The sequence below is a fragment of the Anomaloglossus baeobatrachus genome, chromosome 6, assembly GCF_048569485.1.
Source record: "Anomaloglossus baeobatrachus isolate aAnoBae1 chromosome 6, aAnoBae1.hap1, whole genome shotgun sequence".
Taxonomy (NCBI): domain Eukaryota; kingdom Metazoa; phylum Chordata; class Amphibia; order Anura; family Aromobatidae; genus Anomaloglossus; species Anomaloglossus baeobatrachus.
The window spans coordinates 80,638,911-80,658,842 of NC_134358.1; positions in this window are offsets into that span (position 1 = coordinate 80,638,911).

The following is a 19,932-nucleotide window of genomic DNA, read 5'->3' on the forward strand; positions in this document are numbered from 1 at the left end:
TTTTACTTACAACCTCTTGTGACCAATTTAAAGTCCCATGTACGGGACATCATGCACTTGCTGGAAATCTTGGAAAGTCTTGAGTTACCTCCACAGACCCTACTTGTTTCCCTAGATGTCGAGGCTCTTTACACGAGTATAGGACATGAAGATGGATTACATGCTGTTTCCACCTTTCTCAAGAATGACCAGGATAATATCTCAGCCCACGGTATGTTTGTTTTGGATTTACTGGCCTTCATCCTCCGACACAATTACTTTGTTTTCGATCGGACCACCTACAGGCAGACGTCTGGGACCGCGATGGGGGCGCGCTGTGCGCCTTCTTTCGCTAACCTGTTTTTGGGTTGGTGGGAGGAGGCGTTCGTGTATCCCTCGTCGTGGTGTCGTGACTATGTCTGTGGGTGGTTCCGATATATCGATGACATTTTGTTCTTGTGGACAGGACCTAGAGACCTTTGCCTGGAATTCATCTCAGATTTGAACAGTAATCATCTGAATATCAAGCTCACTTCGAAAATCACATCGGACAACATGGACTTTTTGGACTTGAAATTGGCAATAAAAGGAAAAAAGATTGAAACCAATCTCTACCGTAAGTGCACATCTACCAATAGTCTTCTGCATTATAAGAGCTCACATCCTAAACATCTCAAAGATGGTATACCGGTGGGCCAATTTTTTCGTTTAAGAAGGAATTGTAGTGCACAGTCTGATTTTCTTGTCCAGTCACAGGATCTGTCCGAACGATTCAGAACGAGAGGGTATCCGCAGAAGATCATTCATATCATATCATATCAGAAAGCTATCAACACAGATCGCCATACTATGCTGAAACCTAAGGATCATAAGCCTAAAAACAACTCTCCACGGTTGGTAACCACTTTTAATTGTCAGTGGTCGGATATATATCGGACCTTGAATAGAAATTGGAACATCTTGTTGTCTGATTCCAATTTAAAAAAACTTATCTCTTCCAGACAACTCTTAACAGCAAGGAGATCAGCAAATTTGAGGGACCAACTTTGTAGGAGCCATTTTGTACGACCAACTACCCGTGTTGGTAGAGGAACCATTTTGAAGGGATCTTTTCCATGTGGACAGTGCTCCATTTGCCAATTCATGCCTCCTTTATCCAATTTCCTGAACCATCGTGACCAGAAATCGTATATATTACGGCATTATGTGAACTGTAGGTCCCAAAATGTAGTATATGCTCTTACCTGCCCTTGCCGACTCATTTACGTTGGACAGACCTCGCAGGAGCTGCGCCATCGCATTCAGAAACATTTCTCGGACATAGCGTTGGCATCTAAACATCTAAAACAGGGACGAACGATCTCTACAGTGGCACAACACTATCTCAGGCACCATGGTAGCAGAATTGGAAACAGAACCGTGGTTGGCTTGGATAGAGTTTTGAGCAATATACGAGGGGGTAATCCTACTCTGGCACTCCTGAGAACTGAGTCTTGGTGGATCTTTCAGCTGGATACAGTTATGCCCAATGGCATCAACGAGAATCTTCTATTTACTGGCTACTATAAAAAATAGATATTTGTGTCCTGCAATTTGAATGGGCTTCCCTTCCCTCTTTCCTCTTTGGTTCACTATACACATGAGAATTCTATATAAAATCTCTTAAAGATGTTTTACTGTGTCTGTAATGAACTCACTTTCTGTTCTATTTGCATACCTGCTTGTTTGTTTACCCTTGTTGTTTTGCATCTATGCATTACATTGTATTTAAATGTGCATTGTCTTTGCAGAGAACTTATCAAGTCTTCCCATTGTTTTATTATATACTGTGGTGACCAGTTTCCTGTTTTGCACTAAAGGATTACATTACTATGGAACCAATAGATGTGCACATCTGCTATTCAGGGTCTTATCTGTGGTATCCTTAGTGATACCAGACTCTGAATGACCTGAGATCTGCTTCCGCACTCCACAGGAGCTGCGGGGCGGGGCTTGACGTCACTCCGGTCACATGACCGGACCACATGGTGCTGCATTACACTGCTGAATGCACGCCCACAGCTTGGTTCTAGCTTACATGGAGGTTACAGAGGATTCCGCCCTCCTTGTTTGTTTGGTGAGCGGTATATTCAACACACCGGTCAGTAATTATCTATGGTCCTTCTGTATATATATATATCTAGGCTCTGGTCATTCCTTCATTTACCCCTGATGAAGCCACACATGGTGGCGTAACGCGTGGGGCAGGCGCACCCACACTTCCTCTCTCATTATTTACTCATCTGGTATTGTATTGGCTCTCTTTGATCTGTACCATATTCATGTTAGTCCTACATTTGGTGACTATGTATTGCTGTATACTGTTCTCTGGTACTGTTATTTTTGAGCCTATGTGATTTATTCCATCTGCATTATTCCATGAGGTTTTAGTGGTGATGTGCTAAACTGTTCATGGGTGGATCACCTCTTTGATCTTTCCCAGTATTAAGTGTTCTTAATAATATTTCTCTGTGTTATTAATAAACGTTTTCACACTTTTTGCATGCAACAAGGGACTCCTCTTGCTTCATTCCATTATTCTGGATTTTCCAGTACATGTTTGGTGTAGTTGTGCCCACTCTTTCCCATGTGTTGTGTACTGAGGAAGGTCCACATTGGACCGAAAACGTTCTGTTGTTATGCACATTAAATAAAACACACATTGCAGCCAATCCTTGGAGTGCCTTGTATTCTTCTGTCTCTGTCTGTCGGTCGGTAGGTCTCTGTCGATGTCGGTTGGTCTCTCTCTCTCTCTGTCAGTTTGTCAGTCTCTCCCTCTCACCCCCTCTCTCATACTCACCGATCACCGGCGTGGCACTGCACAGCTGTCACACTGCTCCCGCGGCTTCTCCCGCTTTGAAAATGCCGGCTGCTCATTATTCCATCTCGTATTTACTTCTTCCAACGCCCACTGGCGCCTATGATTGGATGCAGTCAGACGAGCCCCCACGCTTAGTGACAGCTGTCTCACTGCAACCAATCACAGCCGCCGGTAGGCAGGTCTATAGCTTGCAGTAAAATAAATAAATAATTTAAAAAAACAGCACGCGGTCTCCCTAATTTTGATACCAGCCAAGGTAAAGCCACTCGGTTGAGGGCTGGTATTCTCAGGATGGAGAGCTACACGTTATGGGGAGCTCCCCAGCCTAAAGATATAAGCCAGCAGGTGCCTGGAAATGCCGCATCCATTAGATGTGACAGTCCCGGGACTCTACTCGGCTCATCCCGATTGCCCTGATGTGGTGGCAATCGGGGTAATAAGGAGTTAATGGCAGCCCACAGCTGCCACTAAGTACTAGCTTAGCAAAAGCAGGAGGACAAGAAGAGTAAAGTGCAAATAAATATTGTACCATTATTCCTGTGAATTGCATTTCTGTGATTCTTGTGATATTATGTCTCTACGTATGGAACATTAACTTAGAGTATGCAATTCTACTATTATGATGTACTCAGCACTGGTTTATACGACTCTTTGTGCACATTAATTGACCTGCAAACCCTTGTATTCATTTTTTCTGTTCCCGGGGTGCCTCTATTTGAATTATTTTACATGATCTATGTAAGACTGTCAGCCTCTACCCCTCTACCCCTGTGTATATTAACTTGCAATCTGCAATTTTACCACTATTTTCTACACAACCGGCTCAAATTGCTGCTGATCTCCTTTATGCCAGCTGTTCCTTAATTATTTAATAAAATATTTATTTGCACTTTACTCTTCTTGTCCTCCAGCTTTTGCTATGCTTTGAGTGTGCTATACAGGGGCCATGTCTTGGTTTTCCTGTGTATTTACTTTTCGGTCAATTTCTGTACTAATATTTGTTTCTGTGGTTTCCACAGTTGATCCTATATCTACAATGGATTTTCGCTCCCATGATGAGTCATGGTTGATTGAGCTTGACAAGGCACTGGCTGAGGTTGGTGGCACTGCAGCGGAGATGGGAGGAGAGCTTTCTGAGAGTTTGAAAAACTACAGGTCCCTACTTCAAAAACGTACCAGGACCTGGTGGAATAGGGCGTTCTTAAACAAATACCTGCAAATGGGGCTGATTCCACAGGGCCTGTGAGTTCAAGTTTGTCCATCCTTTCACGTGGATAATGAATCTATCAAGACATGGTGGGAGGAGCTTTCTAGTGCCTGCTCAAGAGGATTTTTAAATCTTCTTTGTGAGCTTGACACGGCCTCGATTTCGGAAATGGAGATAGAAATGGAAAAATTGCTTACTACTATTAAGGAGAATATGTCTGGTGAAGCCCTGGTTAAATTTACTGCTCAGAACGAAGCTGATCTGCTACGTTGGGAAAAAGATATTAAAACTGTGAAAATAAAATTTTTTTCACGTGATCAAAATGATTTCCAACTAAATCGTGTTTACAGATGGCGCTCCAATATCTTTGGACGCCGATCCAGGTCACGATCGTACTCTAGGACGAGGGGAACAAGTGCAGATAGTGGACACACCTTTCCTGGCCCCAGCGAAACTGACGAATCTAATGCAGAAACTGCTCAAACCAGTGGCGTTATCACCAGATTAAAGTGAAAACAACAACCCTCTAATGTGAATAAACGTAGAACACCTCAGGTAATTAACCTATCTCAACATGTCCTCTCCATTTCCCAAATTGATGTGCTGTCAAGGGGACTTTCTTTTTCACCAACTAACTCCTTCCATTGTTTTACAGCGGTAAAGGATTTATATATTTTTGCACGGAAAGTCATTCTCACCAAATTACATAACAGACGTACACAATTTTCTACAGGATCTTGAGGAGCTGCTGGATGAAGCCGCACCGAGCACCTTAGGTGAGTTTCCATCTTGTGCCATGCCCAGCTCTACGAGGTTTCCCCCTTTGTCCATTTGCCCGGCCATTGAGATATTCACAAAACTTGTGATATCTGATTTTGAACATCTATCCAGGAGACGTCGGTATGACAATCTTACTCATACTGAGAGATTGGCAATTGAGTCCCTGGATAAATTGGAGGAGGTTTTGATTAAGCCGGCGGACAAGGGGGGGAAACATCGTGATCTGGCCGGCTCTTATGTATGAAAAAGAGGTGCTTCGCCAATTACGTGATAAGTCCACCTACTGTAAGCTCCCCTGTAACCCCGCCTCAACCTTTCCTGTTCAACTTCAGGCCATCCACGGTAAGGCCTGTGACGAAGGTATCATCAGTAAACAGGTAGTAGAGGGACTCACAGTACGTTTTCCTAAAACACCTACTTTTTACCTACTGCCAAAAATCCACAAAGATGCCCTCTGTCCTCCTGGTCGTCCCATTGTGTCCGGCATTGAGGGGTTGTGTCAACCAATCTGTCAATTTATAGATCACTATTTGAAACCTTTGGTTGAGACGCTCCCCTCATATGTTCGGGACACTACTGACGTTCTCAGGAGGATAGACGGCATCTCTGTGGATCACCATACCATACTTGTTACGGCAGATGTTGAGTCCCTCTACACCTGCATTCGTCACGAGGATGGCCTTAAGGCTACTGAACATTTTCTTTTGAATTCCAGTCGGGATGGCCCGATGTGTGACCTTATCCTTGAGTTGCTCCGTTTTGTTCTTACCCATAATTTCTTTTTATTTAAAGATGTACATTATCTGCAGCAGCGTGGCACTGCCATGGGCGCGGCCTGCGCGCCTTCGTACGCAAACCTCTTCCTGGGGTACTGGGAGAGGGGTTTGCTATGCGACGGAGGCGGGCCGGTCGATGCCCATGTGCAGTGCTGGCTGTGGTACATTGATGATTTGTTTATTTTGTGGACCGGCAAGACGGAGCAACTTGATGAGTTCATGGGGCGACTGGGCATGAATCCACTCAATATCAAGTTAACCCATAAGCATGATGCTAGACATCTGGATTTTCTTGATATTGATATAAGAATTGATGAGGGAAGGGTGATTCAAACAAATGTTTACCGTAAGACAACCTCGGTCAACTCCCTCCTTCATGCATCGTCGTCCCATGATCACTCTACTATTTGGGCCATCCCCACCGGTCAATTTCTACGCATGAAACGCATTTGCTCCTCTGACCTTTGGTTTGAGGAACAGGCGGCAGACTTGAAAATCCGGTTTCAGGAGCGGGGCAACAGTAACAGGAGCATTAAGCGGGCTTATTTACGGGCGAAGCATACCCCTCGATCCACCTTATTATACGGTAATGAGGCTAAATCCAGCAGTTCCTCGGATCCTGGCCAGGTTCGTTATATTTCCACCTATAACCATGAGTGGTCAAGTATGCGATCCATCTTGAGTAGGCACTGGGATGTTCTCCTCTCTGACTTTATCTTACGTGACCTTTTACCCAAAAGCCCCTTGATGACGCCCCGCAGATCACGTAATTTACGTGACATACTTGTATGGAGCTATTTTGTTCTTAATCGGCCCACCACCTTTTTGGATCTTGGTACTCCCCTTAGGGGTTGATTCCCCTGCGGCCACTGTCTGGCCTGCAGCAATGTCCTTCGCATCTCCTCCTTCACCTCTGACGATGGTCTGCGAAGTTTTGATATTCGCCATTACGTATCATGCGGTACCAGCAACGTGGTATATTATGCCACGTGTGGGTGCCGCATGATATATGTTGGCCTTACCAGTAGAGAACTCCGTAGATGTGTGAGGGAGCATGTGAGGGACATTGCTGCGGCCCGGACAGTGGTTGACACCTCCACTTTAAAAACCCTTCCTCGCCACTTCCATGCCTTTCATGACTGTGAGCCAACGTCCCTGAAAATCAGGGGCATTGATGTCGTACATGGGGGGGCGAGGGGTGGGAATGTACGTAAAATACTCGCCCAGCGTGAAACACGCTGGATTTACACCTTGGGAACTTTATCCCCTAGGGGGTTAAATGAGCATCTGAGTTTTGCACCTTTCTTACGGTGATCGCCTTCTCCTTGTATTCCCCTGGTGTTTGTGCCTTGTTTTTAAATTATTCTTGTTTGTTTATTTTAATTTTTAGATACATTTACTCTCCCCTTCTGCTGGCACCCTACTGGAACTGACCTCGTTTTAGCACCACTGATGGACATGGACATACTATTGATTCACCATCTTCTACTGTGTGCCACATCTGGGACACCTGGATGCGATAATGAAAATTTTGCGCTGTCTTATGATTTGTGTTTTTCCATCTTTGCCACACTGTTTGTATTGCATCTCATCTGCCCCTCTGTCTCTGTGCTCGCTCCCACTTCTCTTCCCCCTGTCGTACGCGAGTGGACCAATGGCCTGCTGGCCCGGCTCTGTCGGCGTCATTATCGCCTGCGCGCATGTGCGGTTTCCGGGTGACGCGTCCCCGTTTTCCACACATGCGCGCTACCATTTTGGGGCGTTGACGGCTGACAGCGCCGGGAACCAGCTGCGATTGGGCTATTCGCGCTGACGCTGTGGGGGCGGAGCAGCTGGAGCGTCCGAGCGCGAGGTTTAAAAGCACTGGCTGCTACATGCTGTTCCACTTCTCCCCCTGATGAAATGATCTCATTATCCTAATCGTGAAACGTATACGTCGGGGCTCTTCCTCCAGGGGGTCCTCCTCGCTGCTTCTTTGACCTGTTGTGTAACCCTTTAGGGTATGTTCATTTAACTGTTTGGGTCTGGCTGCTTCAACTGGGGTTCCTCATTATTGTTGTCCTTTATTTGGCACTCATTAGCATCACCCTGTGGATTTTCTCTGTACCTCTTTGTAAACATGGTTTTGCAGCTATAATGTTATCTTGCCACTTGGAGTCCTTATATCCCTTTGTACCATTATTCCTGTGAATTGCATTTCTGTGATCCTTGTGATATTATTAGTGATGAGCGAGTACTAAAAAGCTCGGGTGCTCGAGGCTCGGGCCGAGCATCCCAAGATACTCGTGTACTCGGCCCGAGCACCGAGCCCAATGTTATCCTATGGGAGACCCGAGTATTTTTCTGAAATGACCCCCGGCAGCATGTAGAAACCCTAAAAATGTCACAAAAGTCTCAGAAGAGTGCTCAAATGACATGGCAACAGCATGGGGAAGACCCCTTGAAGCATTTATCACTCAAAAGTCACAGTTGTGAACAATTTTGTCCGCGTTTTACGCCATTTTTACGGACTCACCAGAAAACCTTCCAAAATGACACCAAAATGAATTTTCATGGCGGAAATGTTAAGGGCACATACCCAATAGTGAGATAGAGCTGGTGTATGTTACTTTTTGAGATTAATACATGAAAGATTTTACGTAAAACATTGTGTGGCACTCCCATGTCCAAAACGCACGTTTTGTGCTTTTTACTAGCGATGTTGGTCATTTTTTTTTCATTCTATCTCCCGTCGGTCGGTCTCGCTCTGTCGGTCTCTCTCTGTCTTGTCTGTCCCCCTCTCACAGTCTGTCGGTCATTCTCCCCCCTCTCTCTTACTTACCGTTCCCCGATCACTGCCGCGGCGCTGCACAGCTGTGTTCACTAAACTCCGGTGGCTTTTCCTCTTTTGAAAAAGCCGGAGATTAAACAATCTCGTATTCCCTGCTTTCCTGCTTTTCGGCGCCTATGATTGGTTGCAGTGAGACACGCCCCCACGCTGAGTGACAGGTGTCACACTGCACCCAAACACAGCAGCCGGTGGGCGTGTCTATACTGTGCAGTGAAATAAATAATTAAAAAAAACGGCGTGCGGTCCCCCCAATTTTAATACCAGCCAGATAAAGCCATACGGCTGAAGGCTGGTATTCTCAGGATGGGGAGCTCCACGTTATGGGGAGCCCCCCAGCCTAACAATATCAGTCAGCAGCCGCCCAGAATTGCCGCATACATTAGATGCGACAGTTCTGGGACTGTACCCGGCTCTTCCCGATTTACCCTAGTGCGTTGGCAAATCGGGGTAATAAGGAGTTAATGGCAGCCCATAGCTGCCACTAAATCCTAGATTAATCATGTCAGGTGTCTCCCCGAGATTCCTTCCATGATTAATCTGTAAATTACAGTTAAAAAACACACACACCCGAAAAATCCTTTATTAGAAATAAAAAACACTAACAAAGTCCCTCATCACCAATTTATTAACCCCGACAAACCCTCCATGTCCGGCGTAATCCACGGACCTCCAGCGTCGCGTCCAGCTGTGCTGCATGAAGGTGACAGGAGCTGCAGAATACACCGCCGCTCCGGTCAGCTTCACACAGCAACTGAGGTGAGTATAGCGATCAGCTGAGCTGTCACCGAGGTTACCTGGATCCAGCGGTGGATGCAGCGGTGGCCGCGGGTAACCTCAGTGACAGCTCAGCTGATCGCGCTACTCACCGCTGCTCCGGTCAGCTCCATGCAGCAATTGAGGTGAGTATAGCGATCAGCTGCTGTCACTGAGGTTAATCGCGGCACCGCTGGATCCAGCTGTGTCGCCCTGGGCAAGCCAGGGTACACAGGTCACAACACCACCACACCCCACACTCCAGGTAGACACACCATGCTAACCAGAAATCCTTGTTGCCTTCCTCCAGAGTCTGATGATGCACACCAGGGGGTGGGCCAGGCGGTTGGCTCCGCCCACCAAGGAGGTCACAGCTCTGGATGGGGGAAAAACCAGGCAGTTAAGTTTAGGAGTCAGCTCAGGGAGGGCAAGTGTGAGGAGCTGAAGTGAGAAAGTAAACAGCTAAGAGAAAGTAAGAAAGTAGTAAAGGAGGAAACAAGCGAAGTGAGAGTAAAGAAAGAAAGCCTGAAGGGTCCAGCTCTGTGTAGGGCCAGAACAGCAAGGTCAGCGACGGCGGTGACTGTCTGGAGGGGGACCGTTTGGAAGTTCCTGGAAGGACCCCGTTGGCTGTGTGCCCGGTGGTCTGGAGCAGTGTTCTGAAGGACAGTCAGCACCAGGGCAGGGGCCTCTCGGACCCCGGCAAGGCTAGGAGTCGCCAAATTTGCCGAATCCGTCAGTGAAGGGGACGTAGATCCCCCAACAACCAAGTCCCGATTGACGGCAACAGCCCAACCATTACAGGGGAGACACCGCCACCGCCAGGGCACCAGTTTCCCCAGGGCCAGCGCCTGCGGGCAAAGTGTAGAGCTCCTCCGGCCCAGATTGCAGTCGGGGAGCGGGTAACCGGAGGGAATCCACCACTACCATCAGTCAACATAGGTGCAAGGAAGAGAGACATCACCGTCACCTACCGGGAGTGCAGGTGCAGCCGTCTGTGGGACCGTCCTACCAGCCGTTGGTTTACCGTACAAACTGTGTCCACGTCTCAGGCTGAGTGAGTACCACAGTGCCGCAAGGCACAGCGCTGCCCCCGCGTCCCTGCGCCCACCAGGCCCCCACCTCCTTCTCCACCACCGGGCCCCGGGATCACCAACCCCTACCCACGGAGGGGCAACACAACACCTGGCTGCTCCGCATCACCATCCCCGGGATCCCCGAATTGAGCAGCGGTGGTGAAATCACCACAACCATGGGTGGCGTCACGAACTATAACAATTCCCCCACACCCAACCACAAAACCCCCCTTTCACTCACGGGCGAGGAGTGTCGCTCGAGAAACCCCGGGATCCGGACCACCGCTCGAGCCACCACTGAGCAGCTGCCGGACCCGAGCAGAAGGGGTGAGCGTAGTGTGCCGACACCCTCCTCCCCGCCCGCGACACAGCGGTGGCCGTGAGTTACCTGACTGACAGCAGCTGATCGCGCTACTCACCTCAGTTGCTGTGTGAAGCTGACCGGAGCGGCGGTGTATTCTTTAGCTCCTGTCACCTGAATGTAGCAGAGCTGGATGCGACGCTGGAGGACTGTGGAGTACGCCGGACATGGAGGGTTTGTCGGGGTTAATACATTGGTGATGAGCGACTTTGTTAGTGTTTTTTATTTCTAATAAAGGATTTTTCGGGTGTGTGTGTTTTTTAACTGTAATTTACAGATTAATCATGGAAGGAATCTCGGGGAGACGCCTGACATGATTAATCTAGGATTTAGTGGCAGCTATGGGCTGCCATTAACTCCTTATTACCCCGATTTGCCAACACACTAGGGTAAATCGGGAAGAGCCGGGTACAGTCCCAGAACTGTCGCATCTAATGTATGTGGCAATTCTGGGCGGCTGCTGACTGATATTGTTAGGGTTGGGGGCTCCCCATAACGTGGGGCTCCCCTTCCTGAGAATACCAGCCTTCAGCTGGATGGCTTTATCTGGCTGGTATTAAAATTGGGGGGACCGCACGCCGTTTTTTTTAATTATTTATTTATTTATTTTACTGCACAGTATAGACACGCCCACCGGCTGCTGTGATTGGGTGCAGTGAGACACCTGTCACTCAGCGTGGGGGCGTGTCTCACTGCAACCAATCATAGGCGCCTGTGGGCGTGGAAAGCATGGAATATGAGATGGCTGTGTGCAGAGCACAGCGCGCCCGCCGGTATAAAGGCTCGGTCACGCTGTGCAGGCCGGCCAATCACTGCAATTCCACAACTAACAGGGCTGTGGCATTGCAGTGGTCTGCCAGCCAATCCCTGCATGAGGGCTGGCTCTCAAAAGAGCGCCAACATGCAGGGATGAAGACCACGAGTACAGCACGAGTATCGCGAAATTACTCGGTACCCGCCGAGTAGCCCGAGTACAGTGATACTCGTGCGAGTACCGAGTAGTAACAAGCATACTCGCTCATCACTAGATATTATGTCTCTACGTATGGAACATTAACTTAGAGTATGCAATTCTACTATTATGATGTACTCAGCACTGATTTATACGACCCTTTGTGCACATTAATTGACCTGCAAACCCTTGTATTCATTTTTTCTGTACCCGGGGTGCCTCTATTTGAATTATTTTACATGATCTATGTAGGACCCAGACTGTCAGCCTCTACCCCTGTGTATATTAACTTGCAATCTGCAATTTTACCACTATTTTCTACACAACCGGCTCAAATTGCTGCTGATCTCCTTTATGCCAGCTGTTCCTTAATTATTTAATAAAATATTTATTTGCACTTTACTCTTCTTGTCCTCCTGCTTTTGCTATGCTTTGAGTGTGCTATACAGGGGCCATGTCTTGGTTTTCCTGTGTATTTACTTTTTGGTCAATTTCTGTACTAATAAGTACTAGCTTAGTGACGACAAGTGTCTATGAGACATCCCCCATCACTAAGCTGTAATGAAAATAAATAAACACAAATACCGAAAAATCCTTTATTTTATATAAAAGACAAAAAAACACCCTCTTTCACCACTTTATTACTCCCCAAATACCCATCTACGTCCAACATAATCCACACGAGGTCCCACGACACTTTTAGTTCTGCTAGATTAGAAGCTGACAGGAGCGGCCGTAGAGCACCGACGTGAGCCGTGAGCTCCACGGAGCAACTGAAGTGAGTCTTGCTATCAGCTGTGACGTCACTTAAGTTACCCGTGGCCACAGCTGGATTCTTGGTACAAACTACTACAACGGATCCGTCCCATCAGTTGTACCACAATCTGCGACGGATCTGTTCCATCAGGCACAAACCGGATTGTGCCTGATGTCAAAAAACTGATGTGTGAAAGTAGCCTAACATGGCAAAAAAACACAACAAAAACGCAGTGCGTTTTTGCCGTGTTTTGGTGTTTTTTTTTGCATTTTTGTCACGCGATTTTCATAATGAAGACAATGGGTGGAAGGGCTACAAAACGCAGGGAAAAACACAGCAACAATTTCCATGCTGCAGATTATTTTCTGCATCAAATCTGAAAGGAAAAAATAAGCACAACTCTTCAGAATTGAATATTGGAATATGTGTTATGTGCACAAGTAGGTTTTCCAGGAATTTTTGGAGCAGAAATTGAGAAGAAACTCTTCAAATCCTCCACTTAAAATACAAAATTCCTTTAAAAAACACTGGAGGTCTTCCTAACAAAAAATTTTGCGAAAAAACACTCTCATATGTACACATAGCCTAAGGCCACCATGATGAAAACCAGACTAACTGAGCAATATAGTCAATGGGGTGTGTTAGGTGCCATGGGTGCCCATCATGTGCTGGTTCCAGCCCTTCTATCATTTTAGTTTTTCTTATCCTACATTGGAAAGAAAAATGGAAATAAAAGTACAAATGTAGACAAAAATTAAGGCCATTGGCTCAACTGAACAGAAAATCTGCCTCGTAATATGTAATTAACAAATGCAGATTTTGCTGCAGATTTGTAGCTCATTCTTCCGTATGGCGCTTCATATGTCACAAGTCAACTTCTCCGCCATGTAAACAAGGTTTTTTCCAATTCTGTCATTTTTGAATATTTAAGAACTGTAAAAATGATTAAGTTGTATAAAAAAACCCAATGCAAATGAAGGAAATTGCTTTGAGAAAAAAATGAAACTTTGACGTTAAATTTGACTATTAAATTAGCAACCACATAAGAGCCATTACCTGCAGTTTGTCTGTTAATTAAATCTAATTAATTAACTCCATCAATGACTTGTAATTTGCATTTCAAAAAGCAGAAGATAAATGTTGTCAGTTTGTTTGGTAGTTACTTCCTATCTGTGTTGGCGCAGATTAATTCTCTTACTGGGAATTATGAAACAGCCCAGAATTGTTATATTCAGCTTTATCTTCAACTGGAGAAAACGCCACACATTATTTACTCCACTATCTATTATATTGATAAATGTGTAATATTTAGAACAATCACCTGAACATTAGTTAAGATTATTAAAAGGTGTTTTACACTCATATGGATGGTAAATATGGTAATAACATTATTGTCATGCAGCATCGCTTGCGGTATTACAGACGAAGGACATTACGCCTCATTGTAGGACAAGAGCGGCATCATCTGCGCAGCCGTACAAGGACCCAAGAGATATGAGGGCCCATTTCTTCCTCCGAAGTGTGATGACTGTCACTAGGTGGCGTTAGACACTACTTGCATGCAGTAAATCAAGAGGTAGTCAGACAGGCCGAGATCATAAACTAGGAGGGCATGACAGTACACGGGGGGGGGCAGACAGAGATGAGGTCAAAGTACAAGCTGAAGGTCCGGGTTCCAGGAGAGTACATATCAAAATACAGGGAGGAGACGGGGACGTGATCAGGAGCAAGTCCGAGGTCAGAAGCCAGGAAGTAACAACAGAAACAGGGGGGGACAGGCAGAGTTGGGGCAAAAATAGCCCGGAGTCAAGAGGCCAAGCTCTGAACATTGACCACCATGGGAGCCAAAAGCACAGAAGTACAACTGGTGGCGTCCTCAGCTAACAGCTCCCTAATGAAGCAGATCAATCATCATAAATGAGAAGCATCTGCATGAGCACCTCCCAGGACCAGCGTGGAACGCAGTGCTGTGAAACAATCAGCAGAGCATTCATCCTACAAAAACGCACTGCACCATAGGCAACATTAATCGTCTCTCCAGGAGAGCATAACAGAACAATACAAAATGTTCTGCACATAGGAATCGTGACACAAAGCAAGTGAAATTTTGCTTTTTGATGACATATTGAACAAAAAACACTGTTTTTGCACAGGGGCCCTTTTCTTTCTGTGTCCATAAGTGGTGTAGGGACACTGTGTGCCACTGTATACATCTGTTCACACTGCAATACCAATATGGACCTGTAGTTATTAGTGATGGGCGAACCCAAATAGGGACTTCTCAGGGAAGTCTCTATTACTGTTCGGGCTAGGCCACCTGGATAATTAAAAAAGGAAGCAAAATGGGGATGAAAGCAGGAAAATTAAACTTACCGAGTTTATCTGTGCTGGTTATTAAAATACGGGGGACCCCACTCCATTTTTTCTAATTATTTATTTATTCTTACACTCCATTTGGCGACCCATACAGCTAGGGTGAGGGCAACCAATCACAGACGCTGTCAGAGATTGTGGGTGGGGATAGCAGTGAATATTCATGAGATTTAATGAGTAGACCTGGAAACTTGGTAAGTACAATTGTCCTGCTTTAATCTCAATTTTGCTCCCTTTTTCAGCCCCCTGGCCCTTACTAACACCATTTTATAACACTTAAATTCTGGTCCCTAAAGGGGGCTTTACACGCTGTGACATCGCTAGCGATGTCGCTAGTGTTCGCACCCGCCCCCGTCGTTTGTGCGTCACAGGCAAATCGCTGCCCATGGCGGACAAAATCGCTAGTACCCGTCACACATACTTACCTTCCTAGCAACGTCGCTGTGGACGGCGAACACCCTGTTTTCTAAGGGGGCGTTTCGTGCGGCGTCACAGCAACATCACAGGGCAGCTGTCCAATAGAAGTGGAGGGGCGGAGAGCAGCCGCAAGAAAGTCATGCCCACCTCGTTGCCGGACGACGCGGGTACGGTGTTGTTCGTCATTCCTGGGGTGTCACACGAACAACCTGCGTCCAAAATCAGCAACGATATTTAGGAAATGGACGATGTGTCAACAATCAACGATTTGGTTAGTATTTTGCATCGATAGCGGTCGCTTGTACGTGTCACACGCAACGACGTCGCTAACGAGGCCGAATGAGCGTCACGAATTCCGTGAACCCAACGACATCTAATTAGCGATGTCGTTGCATGTAACGGGGCCTTTAGACTTATATAGAATTTGGCATCCAGTAGTGAACCACAGTTTTTTTTAAAGTATGTATAGGACACCATTAATTCATAATGGTGTTCATTGAGACTCTGTCGTGGATTTTGCTATTCTTGCCTCCAAAAGTGACAGAACTGCAGAGTCAGGGCTTGTGCCCTTTCACACAATAAACTTTGTAACTAGTTTTTATTTCAAACACTTTAAATAAATAACCTCCAAAACTTGAAATAAATCCAAGGTTACATTTTCTAAATATCCTATCCTTTATACTAAACCTACATGAATACTGTCACTGCCAATTAACCATGCGTGAGTGGGAAGAAATGAGTCCACACTTTATTTTGGGAATAGATTTGATTGACACATAAGAACAATTACACAATAAAATAATTATTATCACATAGGTGTGCCGCAGAGGGAGATACTCTGCATGTATTTTTCTCTTTATTTAACTCTTTCAACTTTGTCAAACATATTCCCATGCCTTTCTCAGATGCATTGTACTGTATATCATGAGCTGAAATCAATGGCCTTGAGTCGTGAAAGCAATTTTGACAGAAATCTGGCATAAATTACTTTGAAAATTCACAACATTTTTGCACAACTCAGAGTTTTTCATGAGGGTTTCTCCCAGCTCCGACAAAATGGATGGAGCTCTAGTGGGACTGTGGCTTCAGGTACCTTTTGAAGCTTGTCAAGGTAGGCGAGAATCTGATATGCTGTGGCAGAGCGTTCCAGAGTATGGCGGAGGCATGGGAGAAATCTTGGATGCGATTGTGGGAAGAGGAGATAAGAGAGGAGTAGAGAAGGAGATCTTGTGAGGATCTGAGTTTACGTGCAGGTAAATACCGGGGAACTAGGTCACAGATGTAGGGAGGAGACAGGTTGTGGATGGCTTTGTCATGGTTAGGGTTTTGAACTGGAGTCATTGAACAATGGGAAGCCAGTGAAGGGATTGGCAGAGAGGAGAGGTCGGGGAGTAGGGGGGGACAGGTGGATTAGTCATGCAGCATAGTTTAGAATAGATTGCAGGGGTGCGAGACTCTTAGAGGGGAATCCACAGAGCAGGGGGTTGCAATAGTCTAGGCAGGAGATAATAAGGACATGCACTAGGGTTTTTGCAGCTTCTTGAGAAAGGAATGTACGAATCCAAGAAATATTTTGGAGTTCGAGGTGGCAGGAGGTGAAGAGGGTTTGGATGTGTGGCTTGAAAGAGAGAGAGCAGAGTCTAGTTACCGAGTTGCCGAGTTACCCCCAGGCAGTGAGCATGTAGTACTGGGGAGAGTGAACAGCCAAAAGATATATATATACATATATTGATAGGAATAAATCTGAAATTCCAGATATATAATAATATGTAAAAAAACAACTTAAATTCACAGACAAAACATGATTGTGTTTCATGTCTGAAAACATTACCCATAACAATACACGATGACAACATCCCATATAGTTATTATATAATTATAAACATGCATGAGAGTAAGCTCTGAGCATAATGCATCATAAATATATATAGAAGCTGTATATATGATGATAATCTAGAAAGAAAAAGAAAAAGAATGAGGCAAAAGGGGAAAAGAGAGGGAGGAAAAAAAAGAGAAAAAAAAACAAATGAAAAATAAAGAAAAATTAAAAATAAACAATATTCCCTTTAACTTTTTTGATGATGCTATTGTCATGCCTTGGATTTGGGAATTAATCTGGTGACCTCTTGGTGCGTGGTTGGTTTCCCTCTCTGCTGATCCACAGTCTATTTTGGTCTCTGTCCAACTGCTGATGGTTCTTTTGTCTTTCCTTTCTTGAAGTATGCTTCTTTTTCAGGTGTCTTGACATCTCTATTTGGTTCTGTCCTATCACATGTTAGTGCTATTTATATCTTTAGGTAGCAAACTGGAGGACATTACACAGCAGTACTGAACTGTGTGGCTGTGAATCCAGCACTAGATTGAAATACAGTTGCTGAAAGCTGTAGCACAATCTGCCGTGACTACCTGGTCTCTCCCTGCTGTTAATGTGCATTAATCCTCTCCCCTTCATCACTATAATATATAACAGGAGCTAAAACCAGATATTTCAGCCGGGTGTCAGTACATTTTGTTTTGACCAAAAACTAGGCAACCAGGATACCATTGACCACTAGTACAGCATAGATATACATATATATATATATATATATATATATATATATATATATATATATATATATATATATATATATATATATATATATGTATATATATATATACTACATCACACTACACTTCCCATAACTGAAATCGCCTATACCCATACTGATTCAGCGAAGAGATTTTAAAAGGGTTGTCCAAGACTATTACATCTGTGCCACCCCCGTGGAAGCAGCAAGCTGCTCGGATCCGGGTTCACTGTGGCTCGAGGGTCTCTGGACCCGGGGGTCGTGCGGCCACTCAAATGTAAAGGGGGATTTTTACAGGGGAATTAGTATGTAGTTCGTGATGCCACCCGTGGTGTACGGTAATTTGGGTAGTACCGCCGATGCCGTTGGGAGTACCCGTGGTGATGAAGTGGGGCAGCAAGGTGTTGTAACCCTCCACGGGTAGGGGAGATGCCCCGGGACTCGGTGAGAGGTGCCATGGGGTGCAGGGGTCACTCTCGTACTCACTCAGTTCAATAGCAGACACTGACAACAGGGTAAACCAAGTCTCTGGGTACCACTGCCGCTGAGGGGAGCTCGTCCGGATCCCTTCCTCAATGGGGCTGACTGGTGATCCGTGACCTGCCTCCTGTCACTTAGTTTGACGTCAACTTGTGGGTCCGGTAGCATGAAACTAGCCGGGCCCCGCTCCCTACGATGGCTAAGTATAGGAGCTTGCTCTCAGGGCTCACGCTTGGGATTTACTGGACCATTTTGGATTTGGAAAGTCCTATCCCCCTCATTGCGCTAATGCCCCAATTCTGGAGCGGGTGGGACCAGATCATAAAGGCTTCGTTCTCCTCAGGTGAATTGTCAGGTTGCCTGAAGCTACTCCCCGACCTAGGTTCCGTGTACCCCGTTGTGCCTTCGGTCCCGGATCGGTGATAGTGCTAGGCTGACGGCTCTGCTCCTTGACAATTCCAGGCCCCTTGCCACAATCCCCTGCGACGGGGGTCCGACTCCTCAAGGCCCAGACCATCGTCTGCAACCTAGACAGTTACTTCAGGAGTCACCACTCCCAACTTCCTCTGAGCTCCTCACAGCTCGAGGGCTACTTCCCAACCTCTCTCCTTCACCTCTCAACTCCACTCTCTGACTCACTGACTACACTCCTCCCCTCCTCTCCCTGACCCCCCAGGTGGGCGACTCTATTCCACTGAAACCGTCCACTGGTGTGTTTGGTGGGTGTGGTGCAGGGTGTATCTAGGATTTGATTTGCTGTTGGAGGCAACACCATTTAGTTAGGGACCCAGAACCAAGAGGGAGGCGGAATATTGCACGGAAGGGCAGCTTGTGCAGTACCCTGTGACGACCTGATAGTCCAGGGGCGTCACACATCGATGACCTATCATTAGGCTTGGTCGTCAATATCTAATCACTGGGGGCTGTGACACCCGGCACCCCCGCCAATCATCTGTTCCTGGTGCTGGCTCAGTTGCGGAACTGCACAGCACAGTTATACAGTGGCTATGGTACTGCTACATCTGCTCCCATTGATCATTGATTTGAATTGGATGTGCAGTACCCAGCTTTGGCCACTATACAGTTGATGGAGCTATGCTCAATGACTCCGCAACTGAACAATTGGCACCAGGAGTAGCTGACTTGCTGATGTCAGGTTTCACACCCCTACCGATCACATACAGTTAGGTCCAGAAATATTTGGACAGTGACACAATTTTCGCGAGTTGGGCTCTGCATGCCACCACATTGGATTTGAAATTAAACCTCTACAACAGAATTCAAGTGCAGATTGTAACGTTTAATTTGAAGGTTTGAACAAAAATATCTGATAGAAATTGTAGGAATTGTACACATTTCTTTACAAACACTCCACATTTTAGGAGGTCAAAAGTAATTGGACAAATAAACCAAACCCAAACAAAATATTTTTATTTTCAATATTTTGTTGTGAATCCTTTGGAGGCAATCACTGCCTTAAGTCTGAAACCCATGGACATCACCAAACGCTGGGTTTCCTCCTTCTTAATGCTTTGCCAGGCCTTTACAGCCGCAGCCTTCAGGTCTTGCTTGTTTGTGGGTCTTTCCGTCTTAAGTCTGGATTTTAGCAAGTGAAATGCATGCTCAATTGGGTTAAGATCTGGTGATTGACTTGGCCATTGCAGAATGTTCCACTTTTTTGCACTCATGAACTCCTGGGTAGCTTTGGCTGTATGCTTGGGGTCATTGTCCATCTGTACTATGAAGCGCCGTCCAATCAACTTT